Source organism: Callospermophilus lateralis, unplaced genomic scaffold (genome assembly GCF_048772815.1).
Source record: "Callospermophilus lateralis isolate mCalLat2 unplaced genomic scaffold, mCalLat2.hap1 Scaffold_544, whole genome shotgun sequence".
Classification (NCBI taxonomy): domain Eukaryota; kingdom Metazoa; phylum Chordata; class Mammalia; order Rodentia; family Sciuridae; genus Callospermophilus; species Callospermophilus lateralis.
Window position 1 is genome coordinate 124,257 of NW_027514472.1, and position 9,673 is coordinate 133,929.

Genomic DNA, 9,673 nt, shown 5'->3' on the forward strand with positions numbered 1-9,673 from the left:
AAGACTTGGGAGAGCCAGACCAAAACCACCCTTTGCATGGGACACCTTGCAAAGGGAATGAACAGCCACCCTTTGCATTGGACGCCATCATGGCAGAGAACTGATGTCACGGGAATTCAGGAGAGGGAATAGCTTCATTGAAACCGGCATCAGCAGGTGTGTGACCCCGGGGCCCCTCCTCTCCCAAAAGTGGGAAAATCTCAAGGGTCCCCCCCCCCAGGTCTCCCGTGAGCATGATTGTCAGACCAAGGGAGTCACGAGTGGCACCTGATGCCCGGTACCGCTCCCACCAGCGCTGACAACCGAGGTCTCTTGTGCTAGCTCCCAGGGGCATGGCTACCGGAGGGCAGGCAGAATAAACTGACGGTTCCCAACCCCACACTCCACAACCTTAGGGTCTAGGGGAGTGGCAAAGAGAGAGAGAGTTTGCCCAGTCATTCAAGAAAATTTGGCTCCAGGGAGTGGCAGACCCAGCATGTAGCCAGTTTTGTGGTGAATGTCACGGGTGAGCTGGGCCTGGCTGAAGGATAAGAAGGGAAGTGGCTGGGCGCCCAGGATTGGAGAGCTGCTCAGTGGGGGATTGGTTCCTGTGTATTGAGAGGAGAAGTTTGGCCCGGTGGGCACAGCTCCATCTACTGGAAGAGAATAATCGAACTCTAAGACTCCATTTTTAAATTTATTTTTAATTTTCAATTAATTAATTAATTAATTGATTGATTTATTATTATTTTTTATTTCTTTTCAATTTCTTTATTCCCCTTTTCTTGAATTCAACCTGTTTTCTCTCATTCTCTTTAGTGACTTCCTCTCTCCTCTTCTAATACCTTTCCTCCCAAGGATTCTGATGCTGTTTATGTGGAATTTACTAAATGTGTATAGGTAAATGTTCTGAGGAATTATATAGTGCTACCAATTTCCTAGCTACCCCCAAATACTCCAGACCATTCTCCTGTTAATATTCCTCATCAGTATAGCAATCTTCCAAGGTTGCCAAGATATACCAATCTCTGTACCATCACATCACTCGACCTAAACATAAGTGCCAAGACCAAACTGCAGATTGCTATATGCCATCAGAATCCGTACGCATTTTATGAAATGAATAAATCTGCTTTAAAATGCAATGAAATTTATCAACTCTAGTCATAGTCTCCCATCACAAAGGAAAGAACTCTGGAAATATACAAAAACCAAAAGAGTGTGTGTGGGGGGGGGAGCTAATCATGGAGAAACAAACCAAATTAAAGAAAAAAAAAACAAGCCTGAAAGTACAAACCATATATCAACAGTAACACTAAGTGTTAATGGCTTAAACTCACCAATAAAGCGACATAGGCTGGTAACCTGGATTAAAAACAGAACCAACAATATGCTGATTAGAAAAGACATACACAGGATAAAGGTGAAAGGTTTGGAAAAATCATACCACACACACAGTCATCGGAAGCAAGCATGAGTGGCCATCCTCATGGAATAAAATCGACTTCAAGATTAAGTTAACCAAAAGGCATAAGGGACAACATTATATAGTGTTAAAAGGTACCATTCACCACCAAGACATAACAATTATCAATATTTATACACCAAATAATGGTGCTGCAATTTTCATAAAACGAAGTCTCCTCAAGTTCAAGAATCAAATAGACCACAACACCATAATTTTGGGTGACCTCAACACACCTCACTCACCATTGGACAGATCCTCCAAACAAAATTTGAATACAGAAAGTATAGAACACAATAACACAATCAATAACCTAGATTTAACCGACATATATAGAATATATCAACCATCATCAAGTGGATATACTTTTTTCTTAGCAGCACGTGGATCCTTCTCAAAAATAGATTATATATTATGCCATAGGGCAACCCTTAGTAAATAGAAAGGTGTGGAGATAATACCATGCATCTTATCTGGTCATAATGGAATGAAACTGAAAATCAATGAAAAATGAAGGAAGGAAAAATTCCACATCACTTGGAAAATGAACAATATGTTACTGAATGATCAATGGGTTACAGAAGACATAAAGGAGGAAATCAAAAAATTCTTAGAGATAAATGAAAATATAGACACAACATATCGAATCTATGGGACACAATGAAAGCAGTTTTAAGAGGGAAATTTATTGCCTGGAGTTTATACCTCAAAAAAAGAAAAGAACAACAAATAAATGAGCTCACACTTCATCTCAAAACCCTATAAAAGGAAGAGCAAAACAATAGCAAATGTAGCAGAAGGCAAAGAATAATTAAAATCAGAGCAGAAATCAAAAAAAATTAAAACAAAAGAAACTATTGAAAAAATTGACAAAGCTAAAAGTTGGTTTTTCAAAAAAAAAAAAAATCAACAGACCCATAGCCATGCTAATGAAGAGAAGAAGAGAGAGAACTCAGATTACTAACATACGGGATGAAAAAGACAATATCAAAACAGACAATACAGAAATACAGAAGATAATTAGAAATTATTTTGTTTCCCTATATTCCAATAAAATAGAAGATAGTGAAGACATTGATAAATGTCTTGAGTCCTATGATTTGCCCAGATTGATTCAGGAGGATACAGACAATTTAAACAGACAAATATCAATGGAAGAAACAGAAGAAGCCATCAAATGACTACCAATGAAGAAAAGCCCAGGACTGGATGGGTATACAGTGGAATTTTACAAAACCTTTAAAAGAAGAATTAATATCAATACTTTTCAAGTTATTTCAGCAAAGAGAAAAAGATGGAGCTCTTCCAAATTCATCCTATGAGGCCAACATCACCCTGATTCCGAAACCAGACAAAGACACTTCAAAGAAAGAAAACTAAAGACCAATATCTCTAATGAACCAAGATGCAAAAATTATCTATAAAATTTTAGCAAATTGGATACAAAAAAAATATAAAAAAACATGTGCACCATGATCAAGTAGGATTCATCACTGGGATGCAAGGCTGGTTCAATATATGGAAATCAATAAATGTTATTCACCACATCAATAGACGTAAAGATAAGAACCATATGATCATCTCAATAGATGCAGAAAAAGCCTTTGACAAAGTACAGCATCCCTTTATGTTCAAAACACTAGAAAAACTAGGAATAACAGGAACTTACCTTAACATTGTAAAAGCTCTCTATGCTAAGCCTCATTCTAGCATCATTCTAAATGGAGAAAAACTAAAAATATTCCCTCTAAAATCTGGAACAAGACAGGGATGCCCTCTATCACCACTTCTATTCAATATAGTTCTCGAAATACTGGCCAAAGCAATTAGACAGACAAAAGAAATTAAAGGCATAAAGATAGGAAAAGAGGAACTTAAATTATCACTATTTGTGGATGACATGATCCTATACCTAGCAGACCCAAAAGGTTCTACAAAGAAACTACTAGAGCTAATAAATGAATTCAGCAATGTGGAATAATATAAAATCAACATGCATAAATCAAAGGCATTCCTGTATATCATCCACAAATCTTCTGAAATGGAAATGAGGACAACCACCCCATCCACAATATCCTCAAAAAATAAAATACTTGGGAATCAACCTAACAATACAGGTAAAAGATTTATACAATGAAAACTACAGAACCCTAAAGAGATAAATACAAGAAGATCTTAGAAGATGAAAAAATATACCCTGTTCATGGATAGACAGAACTAACATCATCAAAATGGCAACATTACCAAAAGTTCTCTATAGTTTTAATGCATTGTCAATAAAAATCCCAAAGACATTTCTTGTAGAAATAGATAAAGCAATCATGAATTTCATATGGAAAAATAAAAGACCCATAATAGCAAAAGCAATTATAAGCATTAAGAGTGAAACAGGCAGTATATGATACCAGACTTCAAACTATACTATAGAGTAATAGTAACAAAAACAGCATGGTACTGGTACCAAAACAGGCGAGTGGACCAATCTTACAGAATAGAGGACACAGAGACCAATCCACAAAATTACAACTATCTTATATTTGACAAAGTTTATAAAAGCATGCAATGAAGAAAAAATAGCATCTTCAACAAATGGTGCTAGGAAAACTGGAAATCCATTTGCAACAAAATCAATCTGAATCCCTTTCTCTCACCTTGCACAAAAGTTAACTCAAAAGGAATCAAGGAGCTTGATATCAAAACAGAGACTCTGCATTGATAGAAGAAAAAGTTGGCTCTAATCTTCATATTGTTGGGTAGGGCTCCAAATTATTTAATAGGAGACCCATAGCACAAGAGTTAAAGACAAAAATCAACAAATGGTACTTACTCAAACTAAAAAGTTTTTTCTCAGTAAGAGAAACAATAAGAGAGGTAAATAGGGAGCCTACATCTTGGAAACAAATTTTTACTCCTCACACTTCAGATAGAGCCCTAATATCCAGAGTATACAAAGAACTCAAAAAATTAAACAATAAGAAAATAAATAACCCAATCAACAAATGGGCCAAGGACCCGAACAGACACTTCATAGAGGAGGACATACAATCAATCAACAAGGACACAATAAAATGCTCACCATCTCTAGCAGTCAGAGAAATGCAAATTAAAACCACCCTAAGATACCATTTCACTCCAGTAAGAATGGCAGCCATCATGAAGTGAAACAACAATAAGTGTTTTCAAGGATGTAGGGAAATGCTTAAACTTGTACATTGCTGGTGGGACTGCAAATTCATGAGGCCAATTTTCAAAGCAGTATGGAGATTCCTCAGAAAGCTGGGAATGGAACCACCATTTGACCCAGCTATTCCTCTTCTCGGACTATTCGCCAAAGACCATAAAAGAGCCAACTATAGGGATACAGCCACATCGATGTACATAGCAGCACAATTCACAATAGCTACACTGTAGAACCAACTTAGATGCCCTTCAATAGATGAGTGGATAAAAAATGTGGCATTTATACACAATGGAGTATTACTCAGCACTAAAAAATGAGAAATTCATGGCATTTGCAGGGAAATGGAATGGATGGCATTAGAGCAGATTATGCTAAGTAAAGCTAGCCAATGCCTTAAAAGCAAATGCTAAATATCTTCTTTGATATAAGGAGGGCAACTAATAACAGAGTAGGGAGCAAGAGTTTGAGAAGAAGATTACCATTAAACAGGGATGAGAGGTGGAAGGGAAATCTAGAGAGAAGGGAAATTGCATGGAAATGGAAGGAGACCCTCATTGTTATACAAAATTACATATAAGAGGAATTGAGGGGGAAGGGAAAAAAAGAGAGAGAAATGAATTACAGTAGATGGGGTAGAGAGAAAAGATGGGAGGGAATGGGAGGGGAGGGGGGTAGTAGAGGATAGGAAGGGCAGCAGAATACAACATACACTAGTAAAGCAGAATGTAAAAATGTGAATGTGTAACAGATGTGATTCTGCAATTTGTATACAGGGTAAAAATGGAAGTTCATAATCCGCTTGAATCAATTGTATGAAATATGATATGTCGAGAGCTTTGTTATGTTTTGAACAACTAATAATAGTAAAAAAATAATGTAAAATGGATTTTCTTAAATTGTGTCAAGGTTAATTTTTTTCCCATTTTCAAGTAACTGGGAAAGCAATTCAATGATAAAATTCAATCCTTGAACTGAACTGTCAACCTAGTTGTTAAAATAAAGACAGAGATTTGAAAAGGAAAAATTACATATATTCCTGAGATCTCAGTGTCAGGATATTGTAGAAGAGTAGAAAAATTTAACAAAAAATGTTCCAAGAACTCACATTTTTATTAATTGTACAACAGACCTATATTTAAAGGAAACAAATATTAAATAATAAGTTTTCTCCAAATTAAAAGAATAAATTGACACACCAGATATTTAAAAGACATGCATGAGCTGCATGTAAAAGTAGAAATTTAAATGGCTAATAAATGTATGAACACATTTTAAAGTTCAATAATAAACAAAGAAATAAAAATAAAAATGTTAATTAGCCCCAATCTTTAATGATCAATCATAAAGAATTTTATACATGGTGATATTCAAATGCTGGCAATAACTTAAGAAGTCCTAAACACTAATATATATTGCTAACTGGAGGATAAAGTAAGAGAGCTTTTGCAATTCAGTTTGACAATAAATACCAAAAGCTTTAAAATATTTCCATACATCATTTCTCCTTCTGAAAATTCACCTAATGAAATGAGGAAAAGAAAAAATAGAACTCAAATTAAAAATTACTATAATCATTGTGTTTATATCACTTATTTATTCTAATTATCTTAAATGTGCAATCACAGAGTTTAAATCAATTTAAATCTCTTAATCTGAGTGATGCAAATTAAACTGCAAGGATTAAAATGGGAGTTCATCATTTTATAACAATGTATTTGCCATTTTGCTAATGTGCTTAAGATATTTTTAAATGAGAAATATCAAGAATTTTTTTTTTGTTTCAATTAAGCAAATACCACATGCCAATTGAAAATACCTGTAAACCAGTGTTTGTGCACAAATGGGAAGAAAGTGAAGTGATAAGTGATGAAATTAATTATTCCCAATGATCAGAAGTGATCACTGGGTACATTTAAGAGAAAGAGGAAGCAAAGGAGGAGGACGGAAAGAATAAATTAAAAGAAGAAGAAGAAAGAAAGAAAGAAAGAGGAGGACAGAAAGGAGTATAAAATGACCAGGTATTAATCCAATAACCAAAGTCAACAAAAGCAGTTGACTGATGGAAACACTTAAGTAAAAACAAAGAAGAAACAGAAAACCAGGTTGTGTGGATGGCCTGTTAATTAGTAACTGACTCTAATGATTTTAAATTTACAAAGTCTTGAGTTCACTTTATGTTTAAATTCTTATTATCTTACTCAGGTGTTTAATAACTATTGTTACAAGGAAAAATAGAAAATAAACACAAGATAATAAGAAATTCACTTTTGGAAATTTTACTCTTTTATCAAAGGAAGTCCTAAACACCAGTGACTATGAATTTAGAAACAGTAATTTTAGCTCAATACAATAAACTTTGATTTTACCCTTATAAAACAATCTGTCTTGTTATCCTAAGTTGAGCAACAGTTAGGAATAATAGAGTGAATTTCAAGAATTATTCAGACACTGAGATAATAATTGTGTAATTCAAGGTTACACAAAAATGTGCCCTAAAATTATTTTTACAAATAATATAGCAATAAAATGATACCAGAAATCTTCACAACGTTGAAAAATTTAGGTTTAAATAAATATTTCCCTGCAATTTTTCTTGTTAGGGTTCATGAAATTCACCCGGTGTGGTGGTGCATGCCTGTAATCCCAGAGGCTCCTGATGCTGAGGCAGGAGGATTGCAAGTACAAAGCCAGTCTCAGCAACAGCAAGGCACTAAGTAACTCAGTGAGACCCTGTCTCTAAATAAAATACAAAACAGGACTGGGAATGTGGCTCATTGGTCAAGTGCCCTTGAGTTCAATCCCCAGTACCATAGAAAAAAATTATGAAATTAAATAATGATTTAACTTAATCAATACATTTTAGGGTTTTTCATATCCACTAAATATATTTGTCCTTCATTGAAAGAATACCAGATATATTTTAAAGAGTAATAATAAATGTATATCAATGAACAATTTAGAAATATAAAGTAAAGGATTGAAAAACACTTGGAAAAAATATCTTCTGTGAGTTCATTTATGTTTGGTTAACTAACTTCCTCAAAATGGAGACTTTTTTCTTCAGTGTGTGAAAATCCCGTGCACAATATTTATTACAATGTTCTTCACATATTCACTTCTTGCATCGAAAACAGTGAAAGTAAAGTCTTATTGATTTAACTAAATGAAAAAAATATTCATGTGTTACCCAAAGTGCCATATGCATACAATAATAATGTCTGTTTTATTCTACCTTCTTTTCTGCCTCCATATCCCCTCCCCTCCCTTCCCACCACTTTCTTCTACCTAATCTAAGTTAATTATTCTTCCGTATTGCCCCTGCCTTATTGTGAATTAGCATCCACATATTAGAAAAAACATTCGGCCTTGGTTTTGTAGGATTCACTTATTTCCCTAAGCATGACATTCTCCAACTCCAGCCATTTACTGGAAAATGTCATAATTTCACTCTTCTTTAAAGCTGATCTGTTCACGTAATGAGAGACACCTAGGTTGGTTCCATAGTCTAATTATTGTGAATTGAGCTGCTATAAACATTGCTATGGCTGCATCACTTCTGTATGCTGATTTTAAGTCCATTGGGTATAAACCAAAGAGTGGGATAGCTGGCTCGACTGATGGTTCCACTCCCAGTTTGCTGAGGAATCTCCAACTGCTGTCCATCGTGGTTGCACCAATTTGCAGTCCCACCAGCAATGTGTGAGTGTACCTTATTTACCACATTCTCACCAACATTTATTGTTGCCTGTATTCTTGATGATTGCAATTCTGACAGTAGGAAGAAAAAATCTTAGAGTAGTTTTGATTTCATTTCTCTAATGGCTAAAGATATTGAACATTTTTTTTCTTTTTTTAAATAAAAATAATAGTATAAAATTTTATTTAGTGTTTAAAATATAAAGTATATTATGGAGAAACATGCATATAAATAAACAAGAGTTGCAGAATTAAAAAATGATCAAAATAAAAGTAAGAAACATTTGAAAAGTAGTTAAATTTCTTCAATATCTTAGGGATAAATTATTTTAATTAACAGATATTATTATTATTATTATTACTTTTATTACTTTTTTTTGGTGGTGCTGGTGATTGAACCCAGAGCCTTGTGCATTGGAGGAAAGCACTCTATCAACTGAGCTATATCCCCAGGCCTGATTTATATGTTTTTAAGAACAGCTTTAGATTTGTTGATCAATTGTGTTTCTTTTTCTGTAAAGTGTGTGTTCAGTTCCTTAGCCCATTTATTGATCAGTTTATGTTTGTTTTTGTTTGTTTTTTAGTGTTACATTTTTTAGTTGTTAATATATCCTAGAGATTATTGAAAGTGCATGTGGTAAAGATTTTGTCCCAATCTGTAGGCTCTCTCCTCACATTAATAATTGTTTCCTTTGCAAAGCAAAGGAATTTTTTTTTATTTGAATCCATCCCATTTATTGATTCTTGATTTTACTTCTTGCACCTTAGGATTCCTGTTAAGGAACTCAGATCCTAGGCCTATGGGGTGCGTATTTGGGCTATTTTTCCTTCCAATAGGTGCAGGGTCTCTGTTCTACTGGCTAAGTCTTTGATCCACTTTGAATTGATTTTTGAGCAGGGTGAGAGATGTTTAATTTTATTTTGCTACAAATGGATTTTCAGTTTACCCAGCACCATATGTTGAATATCTCTTTTCTTCAGTGTATCTTTTTGGCATTTTTATCTAGTATGAGATAACCATATTTATGTGTGTTTGTCTCTGTGTCCTCTATTCTGTACCCTTGATCAACAAGTCTATTCTGGTGCCAATACCATGCTGTTTTTATTACTATAGCTCTGAAGTATAGTTTAAGGTCTGGTATTTTGATGCTTCCTGCTTCATTCTTCTTGCTCGGGACTGTTTTGGCTATTCGGGGTCTCTTATTTTTTCAAATAAATTTCATGATTGCTATTTCTATTTCTATGAAGATTGTCATTGGATTTTAATAGGAATTGCATTAAATCAGTATAAGAGTTTTGGTAGTATGGCATTTTTGACAACATTAATTCTGCCTATCAAGGAGGATGGGAGA